Source organism: Sciurus vulgaris (assembly GCF_902686455.1).
Source record: "Sciurus vulgaris genome assembly, chromosome: 4".
NCBI classification, from domain to species: domain Eukaryota; kingdom Metazoa; phylum Chordata; class Mammalia; order Rodentia; family Sciuridae; genus Sciurus; species Sciurus vulgaris.
The window spans coordinates 79537309-79561552 of NC_136464.1; the positions used below are offsets into that span (position 1 = coordinate 79537309).

General features: G+C 37.0%; 1 protein-coding gene and 2 pseudogenes across 3 annotated transcripts in view; 2 read left to right on the forward strand and 1 right to left on the reverse strand.

Annotated features, from left to right (window-relative positions):
* LOC306660237 (uncharacterized protein) overlaps positions 1-24244 on the forward strand; it is a gene marked incomplete at its 3' end in the record, with an annotated part of 493624 nt that overhangs the window by 248196 nt on the left and 221184 nt on the right. The window lies entirely within an intron of this gene.
* On the reverse strand, positions 10892-13757 carry LOC306659106 (AP-1 complex-associated regulatory protein-like; annotated as a pseudogene). The gene is made up of 2 exons: positions 13413-13757; positions 10892-13348 (listed from the first exon to the last, which is right to left on the reverse strand). The product of its transcript is annotated as an AP-1 complex-associated regulatory protein-like (transcript).
* On the forward strand, positions 22752-24188 carry LOC306659305 (leucine-rich repeat-containing protein 28-like; annotated as a pseudogene). The gene has a single exon. The product of its transcript is annotated as a leucine-rich repeat-containing protein 28-like (transcript).

Consider the following 24244-nt stretch of genomic DNA (forward strand, 5'->3'; position numbering starts at 1 on the left):
CAAAATACCTTCAGAACCATTATCTCATTTGACTCCTATGGCAACCAGATAAGGTATGTAGAACTGATGTCATCGTAATTATAAAACTATCTTCCATGAAGAAAAAGGTAAATAGCAGTGTTTAAAAACAGCAATGCTATAATATTTAACGTGTGTTGACTTCTCTGTAGTGTATAAAAGAATGAAAAAATTCAGTTTATACTTCTTCAAATACATAGTACTGATGATGAATTTTGTATTTATAACCATAGTTCATAGCATATTTCTCCTTGCTGTTATCTCAGAGAGTTTTTAAATGTGATTATTTGAAGTTATTTAAGAGCTGAGCTAGAATTCACTTCAAATTCTTTTTGAAAATATAAAAAAATCAATTCATAATAACTGTACACATTTATGATCATTTGAAACAGGAATATAATACACAATGATCAAATCGAGGTTGTTAACATTTCCAGCTCCTTCAACATTTATCATATCCTTATGTTGGAATGCTTCAAATGCCTGTTAATTCTTTATAAGATATATAATAAATTATAAACTACAGTCACCCTTTGGTACCTTATCCCTCCTCTTTTTGTGCTGGTACCCTTTGTCCCCTTTTCTCTATTCCTCCTCTCCCCTTCTGTCATAGCACCTAGTTCCCACTCCTCTCCTCTCTACTTCTACAAAGTCAACTTTTTTAGCTTCCACATATCGAGGATATATGCTATTTATGGCAAGTTTTCTTCTTACATCAGTTTAAAAGTATGATACTCAACATGGTTTAGTTCTGGGAACTAAACTGATATCTACAAGTAAAGGTAGGATGTAAGTAAAACTATGAAGGTATGGTTTGAACTTGGGGTGAGGGAGGAAGATCTATGCTCCCCACCTCCCTGTTGGTTCAATATCTAAATCAGTGTACCTGTATATCTTCTTTAGAGCATTAAGGGGTGCATCAAAGTGATGAGTGGGAACGTCAGTAAGAAAACCCTATTGTCTCAATTTAGGAAAGTTTGCTTAATATTTCTGAATTAGTCAGGGTTTTCTAGAGGAACAGACTCAACAAGAAGTATGATTATAGAAAGAGGATTTATTAGATTGGCTTACAGGATCAGAAGCTAGATAGTATACAATGGCCATCTGCAGGCTGGAGAGCTGGAGGAACCAGTAGCTGCACAGTTCAAGAAGCAGAAGCCTTAGAACAAGAGGGATCAAAAGTGCTGCCCTAGTCAGAGACCAAGGCTTTTGGAAACTATCTGAAGAATCACTGGCAGAGTCTGCTTTGGAAGAAGGAAGGATCAAAAGTCTAATATCCTGAGGTGATCGCAGCAGCAATGAAGAACCCATTCAAGAATCAAGCTTGCATCTGCTTCTGCTTCCTTGTTCTTCCAACTTTTATTCCATCCAAGCCACCATCCTATTGGACAGTTCTGCCCATGCTTAGGGAGGGTCTCCCCTTCAGTTCGCTATCCTATATGCCAATCATTCCTAGACACACCTAGAAACCTCTTAATCTTCAACATCTTTTAATGCAAGCAAGTTGACAATTCAAATTAACCATTACACTTTAGAACCTCATTTTACTAACCTGTACAATAGTCATAATTATGTGTCCATTAGAATATAAAATTACAGCAGGGTGCAGTAGTACACATCTGTAATCCCAGTCACTTAGGAGATTGAGGCAGGAGGATGGAATTCAAAGTTAGCCTCAGCAACTTGGTGAGGCCCTAAGCAACTTAGCTAGACCTAGTCTCAAAATATAAAAATGGTCTGGGGATGTGGCTCAGTGGTTCAATCTGGAGTACCAAATAAATAAATAAAATGAAATGATAATATTTATTTCAGAGGGTTATAGTGAGGATTAATAAGGATTACATGACAGACATCTAGAATCCTAGCAAAAAATAGCTCAATAAATGTTTCTTCTTCTACCTCTCCTCCTCCTCTGCTTCCTCCATCACCATCATTATTCTTTAATTAAGCTACAATCAGAACCATGATAAGTTTGACTATTTGCTGCTTAGTGATCTAAAGTACATACTTGTTCCAATGGATTTATCATTTTTGTTGTTGTTTTTACCAGTCATACCTTCTCTCGGGATTCGTTTCTTTAGAAAGATCAAAACAAGAACAAAACATTCAGTAGCCATTTCTTAGCTTCTTTGTCAAAAGAAACCAAGACTTCTACAAACTGTTTAGATGGTTGTCTTTCACTGCTGACCTGTTTGTTTGGTTTTATAAAAAGGGTAAAAGAATACTTTTTGAAATTTTAAATTGGAGATTCTGAATTCAAATGCATAATGCTAGTATGCAAGTAATTTCCAAATATATAAAGACAGTTCTAAGTACCATGTGCACAGCCTAGTGACTGATTACAGCAATTGTAAATTTAGGGGTCATTTGGTGAAAGCTGGAAAGAGAAATCCATTTAGCGACGGCAGGTCGCTAATTGATACCTTTGTAGAAAACTTATTGCCAAGAGAGGAGCTTATGGCAAAGGAAATGTCCCGTTGCAAATACTATTTGTTGTCCATTAATTAAGCACTGGGAAGCTTTGTTAACTAGGACAGGTCTCAAGACCCTAATATTGGTCAGTAAAGATACACATTTGAAAGTGTTAATTCAATTTCCTAACATGTTCATAAGTTCACTGAATGACTAAACCTGAATTATATTTTATCCCTCAGATAGGGAAGCAGAGGGCAAAGCTGTTTAGATAAAGAATTTTTATGCCCATGTGGTGGTGTCATTTAGAGAACAACTCTGACAGCTTCTGTAACTGTTCAGGTTTAAAGAATATCAGATAATACCACCTGTAACCTATTAGCGGCCACGTGCCATGACCTTTTCTAGTCCTCACGCTTACCTTTCCCACAGCATTGGAATGAGTCGGCCACGTCCTCAAACTCACAGCTCTCTTCCTTTGGTGCCTTTCACGTCACCCTTGTGCTCCTGATTGGATCCTCCCTCCTTGACTGATTCCTTTCAGTCCTTCTCAGCTTCTCGACCTCCCCCCATGTCTACACCCCTAAAGGTTTATTTTTATGATATCTTCCCATCTTTATTTTCTCTTTCATTGTACTTTATTCCAGGAGGCTTCAGTGGTCAATTTGATACTATGACTCCCCAGTGGAGACCCCCACCAGGACTCCATGTTCCAACCTCCTGCTGGACCACATGGATGCTAGGTAGGTCTTTTAGAGTTAACAGCTTTGGACATGTCCTGTCATTCTCATTTCTCCAACTTGTTCCCCCATTTGACCATTTGTATTGTTAGGTCCCCTCTTACCCATGTTCAAAAATATGGCTGCTTGGCTGGGCACGGTGGCACACACCTGGAATCCCAGCAGTTCTGGATGCTGAGTCAGGAGGATTGTGAGTTCAAAGTCAGCCTCAGCAACTCATTGAGGCCCTAAGCAACTCAGCAAGGACCTTTCTCTAAATAAAATAGAGAAAAGGGCTGGGAATGTGACTCGGTGGTTACGTACCCATGGATTCAATCCCTGGTACCAAAAAAGAAGAAAAAAAAAAAAAAAAAAGACTGCTTTTGCTACTTTTATTCTTCTGGCTCATTACCCTTTACTCCCAACCCATGTGATTTGTTAGTAAATGCTGTGGATTATGTAAGGGACTGCAATGAAGACGTAACTTTGTTTACTATAGACTTGTAATAACACTTTTGAACTCCTAATTTACTGATTCTGGTGACAGAGGTAGTGGGGTTACTGGAAGTACTTAAAGTTTCCAATGAAAGCTATTTAATCTTTCTGATTAAAGTGGTTCTTACTAGTTCATAACAATCTCTTGCACATGCAATTAGCCTTTCTAGATTTAATTTTTTCTGTCTTTCATAAGAAATAGTCTTGGTATAATAGGGCTACCCTAAAAACATCGTCAAAATTCTCTTCTAATGGTTAAGGTCTCAACATTACCTTTTCATTACTCTCTTCACTTTTACTACTACAAGTCTAATTATTCCTAAGTCAAATGTCTGCCTCTGCCTAAGGAAGGCAAAATTGTGTAAATTTAACAATAGCAGCACACTAATATATTCTTTAACATAAACCTTTAGAACAATGTGTCCACAATGACCTTGGAGGCACTTCTTCCTTTCCATTATGCCCACTCTTCTCTTGGAATTCTTTGAAGTTTCTAGCTGGTTCCCATAGATCCATTCTCTTCTTCCAAATCCATCCTTCACACTTCAGTGCAAGCAATAGTCACACACATGTTGTCCCTACCCTGCTCAAGTAGGTGTGGGAACCTGAGCAATGCACACAAAGTAGACCCAGGCTCCTTTGCATCAAAACCAAACCTTCCACACCCCAGCCTAAGACATCCACTTGTTCCACATTTCGGCAAAAGAGGGTTCTACTCCTTAGCCTGCCCATGTTGGGGTTGCTGCCTAGAGCAACTGAACTCCCCTATCAATCTATGGACATTCTGTATATCTCTAAATGCCCTGCTCAGATATCACTTTCTCTGTAGATTATTTCCAGATTCCCAATCAGAAGTAAATTTCTCCTTCTTCTATTCTACCCATATTACTTACTCTTGATTTCTACTGTGCTCTTTTTTTACCTTATATATTTCACAATAATTTGTTATGTATGTGTTTTATTCTATACTTTTTGATATTTATGTTCTTTGAGGGCAAGAGTAGGGTAATGTTTATGTCACAATATCTGTGTGATATTTTGTATCATACAAAGTACCTACAAAAATTACATCCTCAATGACTGTGAGCTGCGTTAAACAATATAAATATTGGGGATTTTTAAAAAAAGTCAAATAGCTGCATTTTTATTATCCCTAGTACATTGAATCTATGCCCTAGAGGCTACATTTTTGGCACATTTTGTATTCCTTAAAGTTATGCTCTTCATTTCCAGCAGGTTCTTAGATAAATAAGAAAATATTCATTTTTTTCTACATGGAATAAATAGAATGCTTTATCAGTAAGCTCTATAATGTCATTTCAATTTCCAAAGAAGTAACTTTGGAAACTTTGCCCAAAGTCTCTCATGCTTTCTTTTTTCCCCACTGAGCTTAAAAATTGAGCTATTGTTGAAGAAGCTAAAAGTGAATCATTTTTTCCCCAGATAGATATTAGGAATAGAATAAAATTCAGACTGCCAGCCAAAACACACAAGCTAAAAGCAGTTAAAGAAATCCCAGACAGAGAGGATATTTCCTTTCAAAGTTCAAGTGGCATAGTGGCCATTGTGATATGTGAAAGCTAAGTTGGCATTTTGTTAGTAAACGAAATTTGCAGGAAATAACATCCTTCATTTCCTAAACTGCCAGTCACCTCTGGGATTTAGGCTAAAGCCCCTCCATTTATCTCTCCATGGGCAGGTGCCACCCCTATCTTCTCTAGGGCATAATAATGATGCTATGTATCATTCATTGTGCCTTAAGAACATGAAGACCAGGAACATAGATTCCACTTAGCTCTCCCCATTTCAGGATTGTCCACAGTTAAGTCTATTTTCACCTGAGTTGCATTAGGACCAGTAAGGTGGGAGAAAATGGCTATTATAAAGTTGAAAATTATGATGCTCTTTGAGGAGACACATGAAGAACCACCTATTTCATCAACTTATTTTTTCAAAGCCTCTCTTTAGATGCTCAGTGACTTTCTTAAAAGAGTGATTTGCTCTCATCAGAAAAAAAATAAAGTTTCCAACCCTTCTGGTTGCAAAGATAGGCCCTTTTACTGTAAATCAACGTGTTGCTGTCTTGTTTGCTGAGCTGCAAGAAAGATGGACACCGCATAGAACCAATGGTGCTGTCTCCTCACCTCATTTATCTTGTGGATCTGTTCACAGTGCAGCCCAGCCTTAACCATTTCACCTCCCTTAGCTGCCACTGCTATAGGAGATAGAAAAAGGATTGTTATTTTGGCATATTATAATGACAAAACTTTAATGTTGAACTACCCTTGCATTTTTTTAAGCATTTTAAAAGTGGATCAATGTGTGACATATTTTTTGAAGATGTTTGCCCAGATTCTAATGTTCTTCATTTAAATAATTGTATTTCAAGTTCTAGTTTTGAAATTAGTTGACTCTAAAATCATGATCCACTGCCTCTTAAATCTAGTGTAGGAGTTGAAATGTCTGATGTCAGTGTGATTATTAATCTTTTCAGATAATCTACTCTTTCTCTTTGAAACTTACTTAAATTTTCTCTTCGATATATATCTAGGTGTGGGCTTTCTTTTTTTTGAACTCCACAAGTATTTTCAGTCTGAGGTCTTCTGTCTTTCATTTTGAATCTGGGAATTTCTTGGAATTTTTAATTCTATCTACTCTTTTACTTTCCTCTGGGACACCTATTTTCTAGATTTGGTAATTCAATTTTTATCTTGCATGTCCCTTTTTATTTTATTTTTTTTTCACCTTTTTCCCCCTTTCTTCCTGTTAGCAGAGCATGTTTTTCAATCTACTCTTCCAGCTCTGGATAATTTTTTCTACCTTTGGATCCTTCCTACTCTTTAGTCTACTCATTGCATTGTGTAATTTTTTCTATTCCATTTTTTAATAGTGCAATATGGTTTCTTGTATTAAATAACTTGTTTTTCCAGTTCTAATTTATGGTATTTTTTTATACACACATGTAAATATGTGTATCTTGTCTTATCTTTTAGGTATATTTGCAGATTGCAATATACTTAGTATACTTTTTCTTGTGGTTTTTGTGTGTGTGTGTGTCAGGAGGAGCTGATGTGGTGAACTCTGTAAGGAGAACCCTGAGCACCACAGATTGCTGTTGATATTTTTGTTTGCTAATTTTGGGCTAGGGCAATACCCATAGAAAAGACAGTACTTTGGTCTGTGTTCCATCAAATCTGGACTTCCAGTGGTAGGAAGGGTGAATGGTACAGGAATGGAAGATGATAGTGAATGTCTCTGGCCAGCTGGTCAGCCTATCCAAGTTCTAGTTATCTCTGCATCTCAATAGAGATTCTGAGCTGTCTATCTTGCACCTCCAGTGAAGCTTCCCACTGAGCAAGGCAGAAAACTTTTTTAAAAGATATAATTTCATATGATGATATGAACTTCAGAAAAAATATTTCTTAAAGGACTTCAGAAATGATGATCTAGGAAAGCTGTTCTGAGAAGTTGACTTTTGAACTGAGAACAGAATAAAAAAAAAAAAAAAAAAAAAAAAAAAAAAAAAAAGCCAGCAATGTAGGGATCCTGAGGGCAAGTATTCCAGATTGAAGGAAGATGTGTTAAGTTCCCAATGTAGGGAGGAATGTCTCCTATTGAAGGGTAGTTGGTGTCCTGTCACTGAGTAGAAGAAATTTAGATCAGTGTTTGAGTTATGCAGGAGCAAGTCTGCTGGTTTTAAACATTAGGGCATGAAGTTCTCATTCCAAGTGTAAACTGAAACCATTGAAGGGTTTTAGATGGTCCTTGTAGCCATGATTGTCTGAAGCAGAGTGCTTACAGTGAAGACAGAAAAAAAAATACTGTAGTTTAGAATGCAATTGATGAGCTGTAGTTTAGAATGCAATTGATGAACATAGTTTGTAGCATAAAACATTCATTTGCATCATATTTTATGACTTTTTTTTTCCACCAAACTTCATTTTGTTCTGGAAAATTAAATCACTGTCTTCAGCATTTCAGAATGCTGACATTTAATCTAGATGTTCTTTTGTTATTGTCTGCCTGTCAATCTTTGTAAAATCTTTATATATCACATCGAAGTGATGGTAAATTATTTACATTAAATCCTCAATCTTTTTCCGACTTAACGTTTGCATTCAGGCATTCAACATAAATGCTTGAAGCAAGCAAAGGACTGAAGTTTTTCAAGTTTAGAAATTTCTTTCTTTTGTAATTGTACAGTTCTTCATAGTTCTCATAGTCACAAGTTTTTCATCACCAATTTCGATTAAATACCACCTTTTGTCAATAACCTCCCTCAAAAAATAGATAGAACGCCTCTTTAAACAGCCTGAGGCTTAAGACGAATTTTATATCATAAGAGAATTATGATGCCAAAGTAGATAATTAAATGAGCATCAGACATCATTACTCCTAAAGTCAGTAACCACAGTCTATAGCAGAGAATCCCACAAGGGTTCCCTCTCAAGATCTGTGGACTAGTCAATGAAGAGGGTCATTTTCTATAATGAATAAATTAAAAGGCCATTCTAGTGTCCTTTCAAAACAGAGTCATGCTTCATGGTGGTGTGCTGTTTCTAGTATTAACAGGTAGCAACCCTAAGATGTAGTTGTTTTGCTAAAATAAAGTTCTTCTCTGGGCACCATGGTACATAAAGTTTTTGCAAAAATTGGACCATACTGTACATGTTCTTTTCTTACTTTAAAAAACACAGCAATGTATTATGAGCTTTAAAAAATTTCAGTGACTACGTTCTCAAAGCATGACTTTTAATAATAATTACAACAACAATAATAGCTTTTGGATTTTTTTCTAAGTGCTTTACATTTATTTATTCATTTAATTTTCATAATTTATTACGTAGATATTATTACTATAGGCCAAACCTACATAGTTAAAATAGCCAAATTTATAACTTCTAATAATTAGAGTTAACATTTACAAAATACTTATAATTAGCTGATCACTGTGATGATTACTAAACATAAATTATTTTATTTATCTTTTTCCTGATAATTCTATGAATTTTTACCATTTGTTAAGTGGGAAAATTTTTTATAGAAGTAAAGTAAGTTGGTCAATCTAATAAATACTGGCGCCATGATTCAATCCTGGGGAAAAACATGAGTCTTTAAAAGATATAAAGATATTACAATAAATGTTATTGAATTACCCCATCATTTCAGTGCCCCAAGTTCCAGGAGATCTGCTCCTAACCAAAAGCAAAAGAGTAATTTGCCTTCTGGTATTTGGAGCTTCCTAGAATGTGAAAAAAAAAAAAAAAAAAAAAAGCAGTGTTGTCAATTTTAAAAATATGCAGATTGATTCAATGGTTGTTCTGAATTTTCCTGTCTGCCGACAGAGTCATTCTTTCTGTTCCCTGCTCTGTGCCTGAAAATTCTGTCTGGTTTTTCCTTGAGGTTTGTCAGTGAAAAGATCCAAAGGATAAAAGGAATGTCAAAGCATTTCTTCACCCTCCCTCTTTCGATTCTTTGGTGCCTTGTCTTTGGCAATAGCTGTGTTCTTCCACACACATAACTCCTGCTCTGGGGGCTCCACCCACCACAAGTCACCTGTCCCAGGAAACTCTAAGAGGAAATGTCTTTCCTTTCCCTTGTCCATTCAACCTTCAGTGTGGCAGTACTTCCCTTTACGACAGTCTGCTTATTGGAAATCTCAAGGATTGAGCTTTGTTTCCTATCAGCACCTTAACTGATATAAAAGAAAACACACATACACACACACACACACACACACACACACACACACACACACACAAAGCTGATATGGTGGCGTGTTGGGCCTACATTTTCTTCTACTAGGTGCAGGGTCTCTGGTCTAATACCGAGGTCCTTGATCTACTTTGAGTTGATTTTGTGTAGGGTGAAATATAGGGGTTAAATTTCATTCTGTTACATAAGGATTTTCAATTTTCCCCAGCATCATTTGCTGAAGAAGCTATCTTTTCTTCAGTGTATGCTTTTGACATCTTTGTCTAGTATGAGGTAACTGTACTAATGTGGGTTTGTCCCTGTGTCTTCTGTTCTGTTCCAGTGGTCTCCATGTCTGTTTTGGTGCCAACACCATGCTATTTTTGTTACTAGAGCTCTATAGTATGTTGGCTTAGGAACCAAATTTCTGAACAAGACTCCTAAAGTGCAAGAAGTAAAATCAAGAATCAATAAATGGGATGGTATCAAACTAAAGTTTCTTCACAGCAAAGGAAACAATCAAGAATGTGAAGAGAGAGTGTATAGAACGGGACAAATCTTGGCCACCTATACCTCAAACAGAGCATTACTCTCCAGGATACATAAAGAACTCAAAAAACTTAACAAAAACAAAACAAAACAAAGAATCCAATCAATAAATGGGAAAAAGAATAGAATAGGCACTTTACAAAAGAATACAAATGGTCAACAAATACATGAAAAATTATTCAACATATCTAGCAATTAGAGAAATGCAAATTAAAACCACACTGAGATTTCAGTCAGAATGTCTTGATTTTCCTAATCTTTCGTTATTATGCCAAAGTACTCTGAGAATTTACAACTTTAGAGGAACTTGCTGATGAATTAATCTTGTGAAACTGTATTTGCATAAATCACTGCTTCAAGTAACAGCCCAGAGCAATGAGCGCGAATCCTCAGGTGCCTGGCCAGACTCGGGGAGGCCACTTCTGCTATAGTAATGACACGACTGGTGGCCTTGTAGACAGCATTTGTGTTCACGGGCACTTCACTGCTTTCCCAAAAAGGCAGGAGCAAGCCCTCCATTCATCTGTACGCCTGTCGCTGGTCAGTCACCTCCACCGGGCCCCACCACTGACCACGGAGTCCTCCAGGTGTACTGAGCACAGTGAGAAGCCTGGGAGGTTTCCTTTCTCCGTTTGGTGTTCGAAGGAGGAGGGTGCAGGACCGTCTGGTTGCCTTCCATCTCCACCACGCACTTGGTGTTCAGTTCCAGTTCTTGGCGGTTCATGGGCCCCACCGGACGGCAACTTTTACCTTGGTATCAGACGTATTGGCGCCCGCTCCGCCAGAGGCGGCCTTACGCGCCGCCGCCGCCGCCACCGCCGCGCACCACGGAGCGCGGCCGCAGCCACTCCGCCGAGAGCTCCGAGGCTCGCGGGCCATCCCTGGGGAGCGCCACTCGGGGCACAGCCGCGGCTCGGGGAGGGGCGGGCGCGGGGCGGGGCATGGGGCGGGGCGCGGGCGGGCGGGGAGGAGTCCTTTAATTCTTTTTTTTTTTTTTTTTTTTTATCTTTAAATGTAAAAATGTGTTTATTCACAATCCTTGAGAAGTTACCATTCCTTCAGAAAAATTTTTATGAACAAAAAGCCAAGAAAAATTACAATAGTAGCTTTTGCCGAACCAAAAATATACATCTGATGTATATAAACTTTAAAAAGCATTAACACAGGCAATGTGAATGTAGAGTACCTTAAAATATTTCCAATGACATAGCTACAACTCATATTGACAGATATAAATAAAAGCATTTACTAATGTATTATATTTACATATTAAAGTGTCATATTTATTTCTATGAGATTAAAAAGAACAAAAAACTTCAGATTCATTGCCTAGCAGTTCAAATATTGAAAGGGCCACATGATTTTTTTTTTTAAGTACAGCAGGAACTTTAAGTTACTATTTATATTTGGACCTTCCTATATTTTTGAGAACATGCCTTGTCACTGTTGTAAGAAAAAGAAAAGAAAAACACAATAAGGAGAAAAAAAAAAAAACCTGGTTTGCTTATTAAATCATACTCAATCCTCAGCAAAATCAAGGAAAGCAATTAGGGAATGTTTCATATCCCAGGCCTTTGATATTGATACATAAATTTCAATGAGAAGGGAAGTTAACTGTCTATTGCAAAATGCAGTTATATATATTTATACTGAAATACTTACTTCCATCCCATTTAAGTTCCTCGTACTACAAGGCAAAGGAAAGTGTAATAAAATCAATGGAACCTTTCATACCAGAAAGGATTTTATTTAAATACCCGTATTACCCTTTTTATGTTTTCTTTTCTTAAGTCATTCACAGAACATGTTCTATGTAAAATCTAAGATCATTCATTGGAGATACAGAATTTAAAAAAATAATGAAACCTAAAAACTTAATATATCAATTTAAAGCCAATATAGTTGCATGTAAAAGGAAGTGAAAAACCTAAATATATACATATTTCCTTAAATATAATTTTTATTACCAACTTAAATGTCCAAACTCTAAAGTTTATTTTTATCATATTATCTTTTGTTCAGATTGAATCAACATCATCATACTAGGTTATACAATAAACATAGAAAGAAACAGATACTTCAGCATTTTGTAGGGTCATCTATGCAAATTAATTGTGCTTAATACTAGTTAATAAAATCCAAAGAAGCCATAGAAGTAAATAATGCTGGAAAAGGAATACTATTCTAAATCTGACAATCCCTGCTCATGCTCCCTTCACATCTGCTGAGAATTAACAAAAAATACTTTTAATATTTTCACAGTTAAGATAATGGAATGGGCTTAGTAAAGCATTTGAAGTAAAAGTAATGAACTTTTTAAAATATGTAAATCTATAAGAGTAAACAGGAATGCTATAGTTAAATTAAATGTAATTGATAACATGACAAAACCATTAAATTGGTCTTGAAAAGCAGAAGGCAGATGATAAAATTGCACTTAATTCTGAAGAAATTCAGATCTATCATTTCTACTCCTTTCTAACAAAATAATCATTTACAACGTGGTTTCTAACCTCCCCCTTATGAAAAAGGCTCAACGTAACCATTTATACATTCTAGTTGGTTTTAACATTTGGTCATAACTAATACACAGTTTACACAATTTCACCCTATCGAATCTGTTGACCTGTATCAGACTGCTTCGTGCCAGAATCAGACAGTTCTAATACAGGATTTACAAATCCAGAATACTCGAAATTGCCGTTATCATCCATTTCGGCACTGACAAAATCATTCTCCCATTCCAGTCCGTTGGAGTCATCAGAGGCTGAAGTGGGGTTACTTCCAGTCTTCTTGCTGCTACACTTAAGTGCTGCCCGGAGAATGTCTTCCTCTGTTTTAGAACGCTCTCTCATTGGAAGCATTCTATTCATGCCTTCTTCATCTTCTCACTCTAGATCTAAGGATGTGCTGTCATCATTTCCACTAGTTGATTTAGTTTTGGTCATTAAATCACAACTGCTTTCTGTATTTGGTGTCAATACCGTGGCATCTGATGAGAGTCTGCTGCTTCGATAAACTTCATATTGTGACTTTACATTTCTCATACAAGGTTTAAAGTCATCTTCTGGTCCTGAACTTTGATAGTCTCCGTTGCTGGAAGGATGATATCGCTGCACAACTCTCAGCCTTTCTTGCTCCAAGAGCTTTCGCTGCTTTGCTGCCCTGGCTGCTTCACGCTGTGCAGTGTATAAAGCTTCTTCTTCTAGTCTTAACTTCTCTTCTTGTAAGGCTAACTCTTTTTGGATTTTCTTATCAAGATCTTTCTGTTTCTCAGCAATAGAATCATAATGCCGCTCTCGTAGGTCAACAATTTCCTCCTCCGTAAGAGGCCTATGACTGCTTCCTGGGCTCTCTCCTTCATCACTTTCTACTAGATTCTCAAACTCTATAGTTAAGTGCTCACCTCTGGAGCATGTTCTAAAATACTTGGATTGATTTCTTCCAGCTACTTCTCCATGCTACCAAGCTCATGTGCTCAGGGAGCAGAAGCGACACTTTTAATGCCTCCGCCGCCTCCTACACGCTGCAGCCGCCCCGCTTCCTTGCGGAGCAGCCCGAAGCACTGCGTCCAGCAGCAGTTCCCCATCGCATGCCTCCCAGGCGCCGCTGCTGCTCCTCCTCCTCCGGCTCAAAGCCCAAACCCAGGCCCGGCAGCCGCATCCGCGCGGCACGAGCCAAAGGAGGGTTCGGGAACCTAGGGCGGGCTGGCCGGAGCGCGGCAGCGTGAGGGGCTGGGGCAACCGCAGGGACGAGGCGCTCGGACAAAGGCAGCGGTTAGTCCAGAGACCTCCAGGCCGTGAACGCGCGGTAGAAGAGCGCGGGGCTGCGGGGTTTCGACTCCCTGGCCGGCCGCATGGCCTTGTCGCCTCGGCCGCCGGCCCAGAACGAATCGAGTCCTTTAATTCTTAACCTCGGTATTCTTAAGGTTTTCCTTAAGTTTGATGTACATATTTGAATTTTGTTGCAATCTACATTTGTTTAATAGTAAGAATACATAATCTTATATAGATTTAATGTGTAAGAGATTTGTAATTGAAACATTTTATTTCTTCTCTAAGTGAATAGTTTTCAAATTATTTTGTGAACTGCAGATTTGGTTCTATAAAGAAAATCCCTTATCAATTTTGTTTACTTTTTCAAAGAACAAGTATATGAAAAAGTGTTCGACATCTCTAGTAATTAGAGAAATGCAAATCAAAACCACCCTAAGATTTCATCCCACTCCAATTAGAATGGCTTTTATCAAGAATACAAGCAATAATAGGTGTTGGTGTGGATGTGGGGAAAAAGGCAAACTCATACATTGCTGGTGCAGTTGCAAATTGGTGCAGCCACTCTGAAAGCAGTATGGAGATTCCTCAGAAAACTTGGAATGAACCTACCATTTGACCCAATTATCCCACTCCTCAGTTTATATCCAAAGGACTTAAAATCAGCATACTACAGTGATGCAGCCACATCAATGTTTACAGCAGCTCAGTTCACAATAGCTAGATTGTAGAACCAACATAGATGCCCTTCAAAAGATGAATGGATTAAAAAAAAAAAAAAACCTGTTGTATATATACACAATGAAATATTATTCATCTATAAGAAAGAATGAAATCATTGCATTTGCTGATGAATGGATGGAGTTGGAGAATGTCATGCTAAGTAAAATAAGCCAATCCCAAAATAATAAAGGCCGAATGTTTTCTCTGATAAATGGATGATGTACATAATAGGGGCAGGGGTTGAGGGGTAAGAGAAGAATGGAGGAACTTTGGACTTTAGAGGGAAATGAAGGGAAGGGAGGGAGCAGGGGGAAAGGAAGATAGTAGAATGAGACAGTCTCATTACCCTATGTACATGTATGATGATATGAATGGCGTGACTCTACATCATGTACAACCATAGAAATGAAAAGTTATACCACTTTTGTGTACAATGAATCAAAATGGAGTCAGTTAAAAAATAAATAAAATTTTTAAAAAAATCCCATATTGAGACCCCAAAAATACAATGAAGTGGAAGTATTCTGGTGGAAGCTTGGCAGAAACACCTAAAGTCTTATTCAGTTAGCCTCATGCCATACCTCCCAACTGACACATAACTTCCTTAAGCCGTTCTGGAAAGTTCTTAAATCTTTTTTTTTTTTTTTTCTTCCCTCATTGGTGATGAATCATTTCCCAAAGATTCTAGACCACAGTCAGATTCTATGACTAAGCTCCCAGTATTTATCATAAAATCATTACAGATGATCCTCATGCAAGTATACCTTTATGTGGCCATTCTATTCATGTCACCAAAGAGGTAACTTGACCACTGAACTACATCACTACCCCTTTTGGAGACAGGGCCTCACAAGTGGCTGAGGCTGGTCTTGAACTTGGAATTCTCCTGCCTCACCTTGGGATTACAGGCATGTGACACCATGCCCAGCCAGTCATTTCTCTGTTGATGAGGCTTGAACTTCTGCTTTCATAGTCTCATGATAACTCTGTGCATTTCTCTTTCTGAAAATTTCCAGTGTATTTGCAGTTCAAAGCAGTAAAATGTCTGGGAGTCAAAGGGTAAATGCTTAGACCATTTTCACTGATAATACCAAATTTCCCTCCATGCGTTATATAACCTTTTGTTTTTCCAACAGTAATAAGTGGGAATGCCAGCTTTCCCACAGCCTCCCCAAGAAAATATGTCCTTTCATTTTGGATATTTGCCAACATAATATATGAAAAATGGTATCTCAGTGTAGCTTTAATCCACATTTTTCACTGAAGAGCAAAGTTGAACATAGTTTCACACAGTTGCTGTCTAGTTGTATTTCTTTCACTGTGAACTATTTGTTCATATCTGTAGCTCAGTTTTCTGTAGAGTTCTTGATGATTTTCTTCATGTCTAGAAGTGTATGTATCAGCAATATTAACATGGTACATGAGGTAAGTTACAAATATTTTTTGCAAGAATATCATACTTTTTTATTTTGCTCATTTTTTCTTGGTCATGTATTTTTAAATTTTATGTAATCAAATGTATTTTTCTTACCTCTGGATTTTGTGTGAAATGCTAAAACACTTGCTCATACGGCATATAGAGGATTTCCCCATATTTCCTTCTGCTACTTGCATGGCTTCAATTCTATGATATGTATCGGATTCATTTAAAATTTACTGAACTATATATTTTCCACCAGTTTTTCTTTTTAATACATTTTCCTCCACTAATTTGAATTGCATCTTTAAGGTATACTATTTGGAAAATACATGCCATTTATATATGGTTGGGTCAAATTATGAACTTGCTCTTCTGTTTCATTGGGTGTTTCTAAAAATCCAGACTTAACAGTATGTTTTAGTATATTGCAGGAATAATTCTCCTCATTGCTCTTCTCTTTGCTGTATTTCTATTTCTGTAATGTTTGCCTTATGAAAGATATTACTGTGGTATTGAATGCATATATACTAGAAATTGTTTCAATTTTAGTCTTTGACATCATAAAATGGACTTTTTTCCTTTTATTGCATTTGTTTTGTCCTGAATTCTATCTTAACAGAAATCAAGATAGCAATCCTTCCATCTTTTTATTTGTATTTGTCTAGGATATTTTGGTCAGTTCTTATAACAAAAATAAAAACACTCTTTAATCACTTTCTATAAGATGTGATTATTTCTCAGACAATCTAAAAATTTCCTTTACAAGGTATGTATATATTTTGTAAATTAAAGGAAATTTCTAGATTGTGTGTATGTATCTATATCTATATTCTGTGTAGTCATATTTTTATATTTTGCTAATACTCAAATATTTTGTTTAAATAGTTTGTCATTAAATGGCCTTTTTTTTTCTTATTTTCTCTTTTTAAATAAACATTTTGGTATTTAGGAAGGTTTTATTTTTCCTAATGTTTATTCATATATCAATACTATAAGACCATTGTTCTCTCTTGCTTTATCACATTTCATTTTCAGTTATTAGATGTTGGTTCCTTGTGATGAGAAGTATTGAGATTTGCTATTAATTTTATCCCCCCTCAATTTTCTAGTGTCTTTTTCCATAGGGGTTCCAGGAAATATGAATAATAATCACAATCATATTCCTGTGGCCTTTATCCTGACGGTCAGTTTGGATATAAAATAAATTCTCAACTTCAATTTCTTTTCTGCACATTTAATAAAGTGATAATAATTATTGTGTGATATATAACACCTGAAAATTCACACTACATTGGAAGAACTATTTTATACCATTTGATCAGATAGATGGTTAATGGAGTTCAGGTATACCACTTTTCATGACCTGTTTATTCACTAACTTGTAAGCTTTAACCATATTCGTAATCTCACAAAGATCATTTGAAGTGCTATCATCCTATTTACTTACAGATTTATTTTATGCTCATTGCCCAAAAAACTACAGTAACATATATACCTTTTCCGCTCACTGGTATGTTTACATAGTTTACAGAACTCTCTCTACAAAAAATGAATGGCAATGAACATTCTATAGATCCCATGTTAATAGCTGAATGGATACTTTCTTAATAAAGAAAAAGATTTAGGATTTTCTAAAAGCAATTGCAGTGTAAATTCTTTGACCAAAAATAAATAAATAAATAAATAAAAATTAAAATTAAAAAATCTAGTAATGTGATGTTGATTTTCTAACCATGTCTAAGCAAAATAAAGAATATGATTACTGTGCTTTTTCTAAACCTCATTCAGAAAATATTGTTTCTTTTGCACTTTGAAATTAGCAAATCAAGAAGTATTGCTAAGTAATAAACCAAGAACACAAACTTGGGCTACAATACACATTTTCCAAATAATCGATCAAAATATTTCATAGTGGTTTAGTTGTTTTTAAAATACGTATTTTTTTATTGACCAGTAAGTAAAAATGTAAGTTAGTCAGAAACATGAGTCATAATTCAACATTTTTTGTCTATTTTCAATGCAGTCTACACTAATCTCTAAGTATAATAGATAAGAAACACATACTGAGGTGAGACCTCCATACTTGAGCTCAGGAAGTATTGAAGAACCCATGTGTCAGGGAACAGGGAAGTATAATTGCAACATATAAGTGCTAAAAGAATAGCAGTTTTTCTATCTAAACCAAGGATGGTATAAAATCCCCTCCGACTGCTGATGTTGAGACAGACTGTTGGAGGAGGCAGCACTAAGAGTCAAGGGAACAGAATGAAAGAGTGACCTCAAGGTAGAGTGAACAAGAATCATCCATCTTTCACAAACAATCAATTAAAAGAAGTTCTCAGAAATAATGACAGCAGGAAGAACCGACATTTGTTTAGTGCCAGTTATTGGCAGACATGGTGGTACTCCTTCAGTAACTCATTGAATTCTCACAAGACTCCTTGAAGTACTTTTATTTTTGTCCTCATTTTACTGATAAGGAAACTAAGGATCAGAATTTCAACTCCTTGCTCAGGGTCACAGTCAGTGTGTAAGCAGCTGAGCTGGGATTCATATCAAGGTTTTTCTGTATTGCATAAAAATATAAAAAGTGGTATGGTACCAATTCCAGTTTTCTAAAGTCCACAGAGAAAGGAATATTTTGACTGAACCATGCCAGGGTGCCAAATGATCATTTTCATTTGCAAATTTGGTTTTTGTTTTAATCAGAGATCTTTGGGTAAAGAATACAGTTTTTAATGAAACATGTATTTTAACAAAAATATTTAATGATCAAGTACAGAAGATAAAAAAGGAAGAAAAAGACCAACAACTAGCCCTTAATTTTTACCCATTGATCTTCAAACAAAAATTGAACAGAGCATATCCAACAACTGTAATAAAATTTGTAATAATTAAATCAAAAAATAAAAATTGAAAAAATGGAAACTTAGAGCTCCCAAATAACTATTGTATCAAAAAATCTAAAATAATGTTAGATAATATAAAATGTAAAGAAAATGATACCACTGCCCATTAACTGTCCAATTAATTCCTAAATGGCTCTTAAATGAGAAGAAGAGGATAAAATAGATTAATTATACAGAAAGAGAAGGAAAGTTTAAAAAACAAAATAGGAATCAATAGAGATAACATAAATCAGTGAATAAGGATACAGAAAAGCAGACAAATGATCAATTCTAATAACTTAAAAAAGTATACCAAGTCCTGAAAATCATAATTCAGGAGCATTAGAACTCACCCAGATACATATAATAAAGATTGGTAAAAGAAATGAGTAGAAAACAAAATTATAAAAGGCTGTGTCAATATATTTTTTAAATATCAGTGAAATGTTTATATTCTTTATTAAGAAATAGAAATTCCAATTTTTAAAAAAATCTTTGATGACAATTTAATTATTAAGTAAATACTCAGATAACTTTTTGGATAAATTCCTTTAAATTTTCAAGAAATAAATAATTCCCTTTCTATATATACGGTCCCTAATAATAATGGAGATAAGATAAAATCTGAGATAAGATTTTATTGTAATGGTCTTGTGTCTTGGCTTGAGAGGATTTCAAGCAAGACCTAGGACTTAGAAGGACAGCAGAGTTTACCAGAGGTGAAAGAAGGAGGGGGAAGCACCCTCAAGGAAGAGAATGGGGAGAGAGGAGGTGGAGGGTAGGAGTACTCACTTCCTTGTGAGCTTTTATGGGGTAGGAGGGAGATTGTTAGAAGGCCCTGCCCAACCCTCAGCTCTGGATTGACAGACTACATCACCTAAGGACCTAAGGGCACTCTTGGTCATCTTGGCCAGGCTGACAGGTCCTAACTGGAATTGGTTTTACAGAATTTATGGTGGGTGGGCTCCAATTTTAATCATCCTTCTTTTCCTAAGTCTTGGAATCTCTGGTCTGTGCTGTTTGTATAGAGTCTTGCTTAATGTGTCTTAGCAATTAGGCACAGCAATTAGGCCTGCTAAGCAAACATATCTTGCTTCTCCTCTGAATTAATCTGTCTTTCTCCTGTTGTAGAGGAGTAGTTTATAGGGCTGAGAAGGGAAAGGTCCTGAAACAGCTATTTTGTCAGAGCTTGAGGCGCCACTCAGGCAGGGCTGTTGATTTGCACTATTTTCTTTCTCTTTTTTTTAGTACTGGGAATTAAATCCAGGGGTGCTGAGCTGTATCCCCAGTCCTTTTTATTTTTCATTTTGAGATAGGATCTCACTAAGTTACTTCAGGCCTCACTAAGCTGCTGAAGCTGTTCTCAAACTTGTGATCCTCCTGCTTCTGCCTCCCGAGTTTCTGGGATTACAGGCATTCTCCACTCTGCCCACCTGTGCTAAGTACTTTTTAAACTCCTGATCTACTGCTCATGTCTGACTGCTACCTAACATTCCCCCCTCAAGAACTGGAGACTCTGAAATCTTTTAGGGATGTGGACATCAAGGACCTTCTTTTATTATTTCCTGCTGGCCCGGGTTATAGGCCAAGGTGACAGGGATCTCTTGCTTCTGCTCCTATAAGTGGGACATGGATAATAGGTAGTAGCATCAGAGTGATCAAGAAGTCCATGGTAAAAATCAAGAGTGTCTGCAGATGAATAGTCTCTGAGAGGTAGTTGAGTCTTGACAATGAAATCTAAAATAAAAAATATACTCGTAAATGAAGTAAAAACTATTTTAAAAAATCAATAAAAGGGCAGTAACCTAATTACTTAATGTAATTAAGACAATCCTGATATGTGTAATATGTCTGCCCATCCTCCCCAAAATAAAATGTTTAAGTATAAAGGCAATTACCCTAAATAAGAGACCTATAAACTGAATTTGACACAGAGAATAATGCAAAACAGTTCTTGGAAACAGTTCTCTAAGGTTGGTTCCAGGAAGGAAAGATGACTTTTTGGGGAAACCTATTACCTGGTAAGGTGTGACAGGTAATGGCCTACCAAGGTACCTAGTGGGAGCCATCAGTTGTGCCTGTGAGTATAAATGGGTACATTGTACACAGAGAACTCAAGAACAATAATGAAACAAAAATTCCCTCCACTTTTTATCATAACCATGCACTAGTAATTCTAAATAATGTCAGAGATAAAATATCCTCCCAGACAAAACACTGTTGTTGGTCTAAATTCTAAACAATCTCCTGTACCCAGACCAGACAGCTCCTAACTGCCTGACTTTGACACACTACTGCTCATGAGTAAAATTCAACCAGGGCAAACCAAAACACATGTGAATATCAATTAAAGGACATAGTCTCTGATAAAAGTCAACCTCTCTTCTTAATGTTTTTCCTTTTTGGTAAAAGTAGGCATACAAAGAAAATGACATTAAAAAATGTGCTCTTAAATTCACATTGTAATTTATTTAAAATATTAGATGCACTTCATTTAAATTTTAATAAGGCAATGGTCCTTTTTAATAGAATTATGATTTTTTTAACTTTGCTAGTAAATTGTGAGGATTACAATGAAACAGTAAGTAGAAATTAGCTGAATATTGACAGAAAAGCCACAAAACATTATTATTAATAGATTACATATACCTATTAAATCCAGAAAAAGAATGGAAAAGAGTTTGATAGACTCAAGAATAAGTGAAAAAACATCATGCTGGTTTGGGATTATGGCTCAGCAGCAAAGTGCTTGCCTAACAAATGCATGTACCATACACACACACAAAAACAAAATGAAGAAAAGCATGCTTTATTTTTCTTTGTCTTATAAATTATGAACTATGAAGTGTGATGAAAATGTGAAAAGTCAAGTCACAACAAAAAGAAAAAACAAAATACATAAGCATTACATGAGTTGAATTATGTGAAGAAAAGATATTTCATGGAAAAATAAGAAAAAATTTAAATAATGTAGATATCAGTTGAGATGAAAAGACTGAATACATGAAATATATTTATTATATTAATTAAGTGTCTATATTTAATGACATTCAAATAAAAATCCCAATAGCTCTTCTTCGAATTGTTAAACTTTCAAATTTTTACTGGAAGAAGAATAAACAGATAAAAACAAATAGTTGTTTTGAAATTTTTTTTTCATAAATGGAGAAGAAGAGTCCTTGCCCTGTTAGATATTAGAATGCATTATATAACTTCAAAAAAAATAGTATAAATATAAGAATTAATTGACATGGAGCTGGGGCTGTAGCTCAAGTGGTAGAGCCCTTGCCTGGCATGTATGTGACCCTGGGCTCAATACTCAGCACTAAAAAGGAACAAAAAAACCCAGACAGTTAACTGACAGAATCAATGAACACAAATGACATAGACTAACACTAGTACCTAAGAGCTTAGGGTGTAATATATATTTTTTAGAAACTAATGGGTATTGCAAAGGACCATGAAAAGCAGGAATATTTTATAGAGCAATTCTAGAAAATTTGCCCTACCAAATACAAACATTTGTGATGAAGTTGTAGTGAGGATGTTTATATGGCATTGGTACAGAAAAAGGCAAAAACACTAAGAAACCAAAATAGAATATCAGACACAGGCCTGCTTAAAGGAATTTTCATATGACAGAGGAGACGTGTAGAGCAGAGAGACAAGCATAGTTTATTTAACGAGTGGCTTGAGAACAGCTGGGGAGGAAAGGAGCTCCTCCCTTACACCACACACACAAAGTCAAAGGACATTTAAAGGAAAACTTCTAAAATTTTAGAAGTATTGAATAGTATCTTTATGATCCAAGGAAAGAAGAGTATCCCAAACAAAACACAGAAAGCACAAACCCCAAATCCTAATTAACATAAAAATTCAAACTGTGAATTAAAGCAAACCAGAAACGAAGTGAGAAAATAATCTTCGGATTTGGGAAAGATATTTACAATTAGCATGACTGACAAAGAGTAGATCTACAAATACATAAAGAGCTCCTATGGATCGATAAAAGATTTTGAAAAATTAAGTAAGGGGGCCAAAAATATAAATAGAGGTCCAGCTCCGCCCGCGCTCGGGAGCGCTGGCTGTGCCAGCGCGGAGAAATTGACCAATTTTGACAAGATGTAGTGCTGCATTGTTCCTGATGGAATATGATAAATCATGGCATCCGAACTTTGTAAGACGATCTCTGTGGCAAGGCTTGAAAAGCACAAGAATTTGTTCTTAAATTATAGGAATCTGCACCATTTTCCATTGGAGTTACTGAAAGATGAAGGACTGCAGTACTTGGAGAGACTCTATATGAAAAGGAACTCCCTTACCACCTTGCCAGAAAACCTTGCTCAGAAGCTTCCAAACCTTGTGGAACTGTACCTTCACTCAAATAACTTAGTTGTGGTTCCAGAAGCTATTGGGTCCCTCGTAAAACTCCAGTATCTGGATCTTAGTGACAATGCCTTAGAAATTGTTCGCCCAGAAGTTGGTCGGCTGAGAGCTTTACGTCATCTTCGATTAGCAAATAACCAACTGCAATTCCTACCTCCAGAGGTTGGCGATTTGAAGGAGCTGCAGACACTAGACATTTCTACCAATCGTTTGCTTACTTTACCTGAGCGGCTTCACCTGTGCCTTTCTCTGCAGTACCTCACTGTGGACCGAAATCTTCTATGGTATGTGCCGCGCCATCTCTGCCAGCTGCCCAGCCTCAACGAGCTCTCCATGGCTGGAAATCGTCTTGCATTTTTGCCACTTGATTTAGGTCGTTCTCGAGAACTGCAATACGTGTATGTGGATAAAAACATTCACCTGAAGGGCTTGCCATCTTACCTGTACAGTAAGGTCATCGGGTGCAGTGGCTGCGGAGCCCCCATCCGAGTGTCTGAGGTAAAGCTGCTCTCCTTTTCATCGGGGCAGCTGACCGTCTTCCTCCCAGCCGAGGTGAAGGCCATAGGGACAGAGAATGATCACGTCCTGCCTCTGCAAGAGCTGGCCATGAGAAGTCTAAATCATGCCCATCACAGATTTCTAAAAGATTTGAACTTTTTGTCTCCAATCTCATTACCCAGAAGTCCCCTGGAGCTGCTGCACTGCCCCTTGGGGCACTGTCACCGGTGTAGTGAGCCCATGTTTACCATCCTCTACCCCAAGCTCTTTCCCTTGAGAGAGACGCCGATGGCAGGGCTGCACCAGGGGAGGACGACAGTTAGGTTTGTTTGTGGCTTACTGCTGCTCCACCCAGTGTCTGCAGACTTTTGACCTGCTGAGCTGATAAACACTGAAGCCTCAGGAGCACTGCCAGCTTGACACCGAGGCCGCCTGTGAGTCGCACACTGTGAGCGGCAGGGCTTGGAGAGTCCAGCCAGTGCGGAACAGGCCCTTCCATCCTGTCCTGTCCAATGCGGGGCATGCAGAACTCTCTGGAAATGTCATATTGAGCTGCACAGCTAAAACGCCTTCACCCTTCCCCCAAGTTGGAATATATCCTCCCCCAAATTAAAAAAAAAAAAAAAAAAAAGACTGGCGCGCTGGCGCAGCCCGCGGAACTCGCAGGCG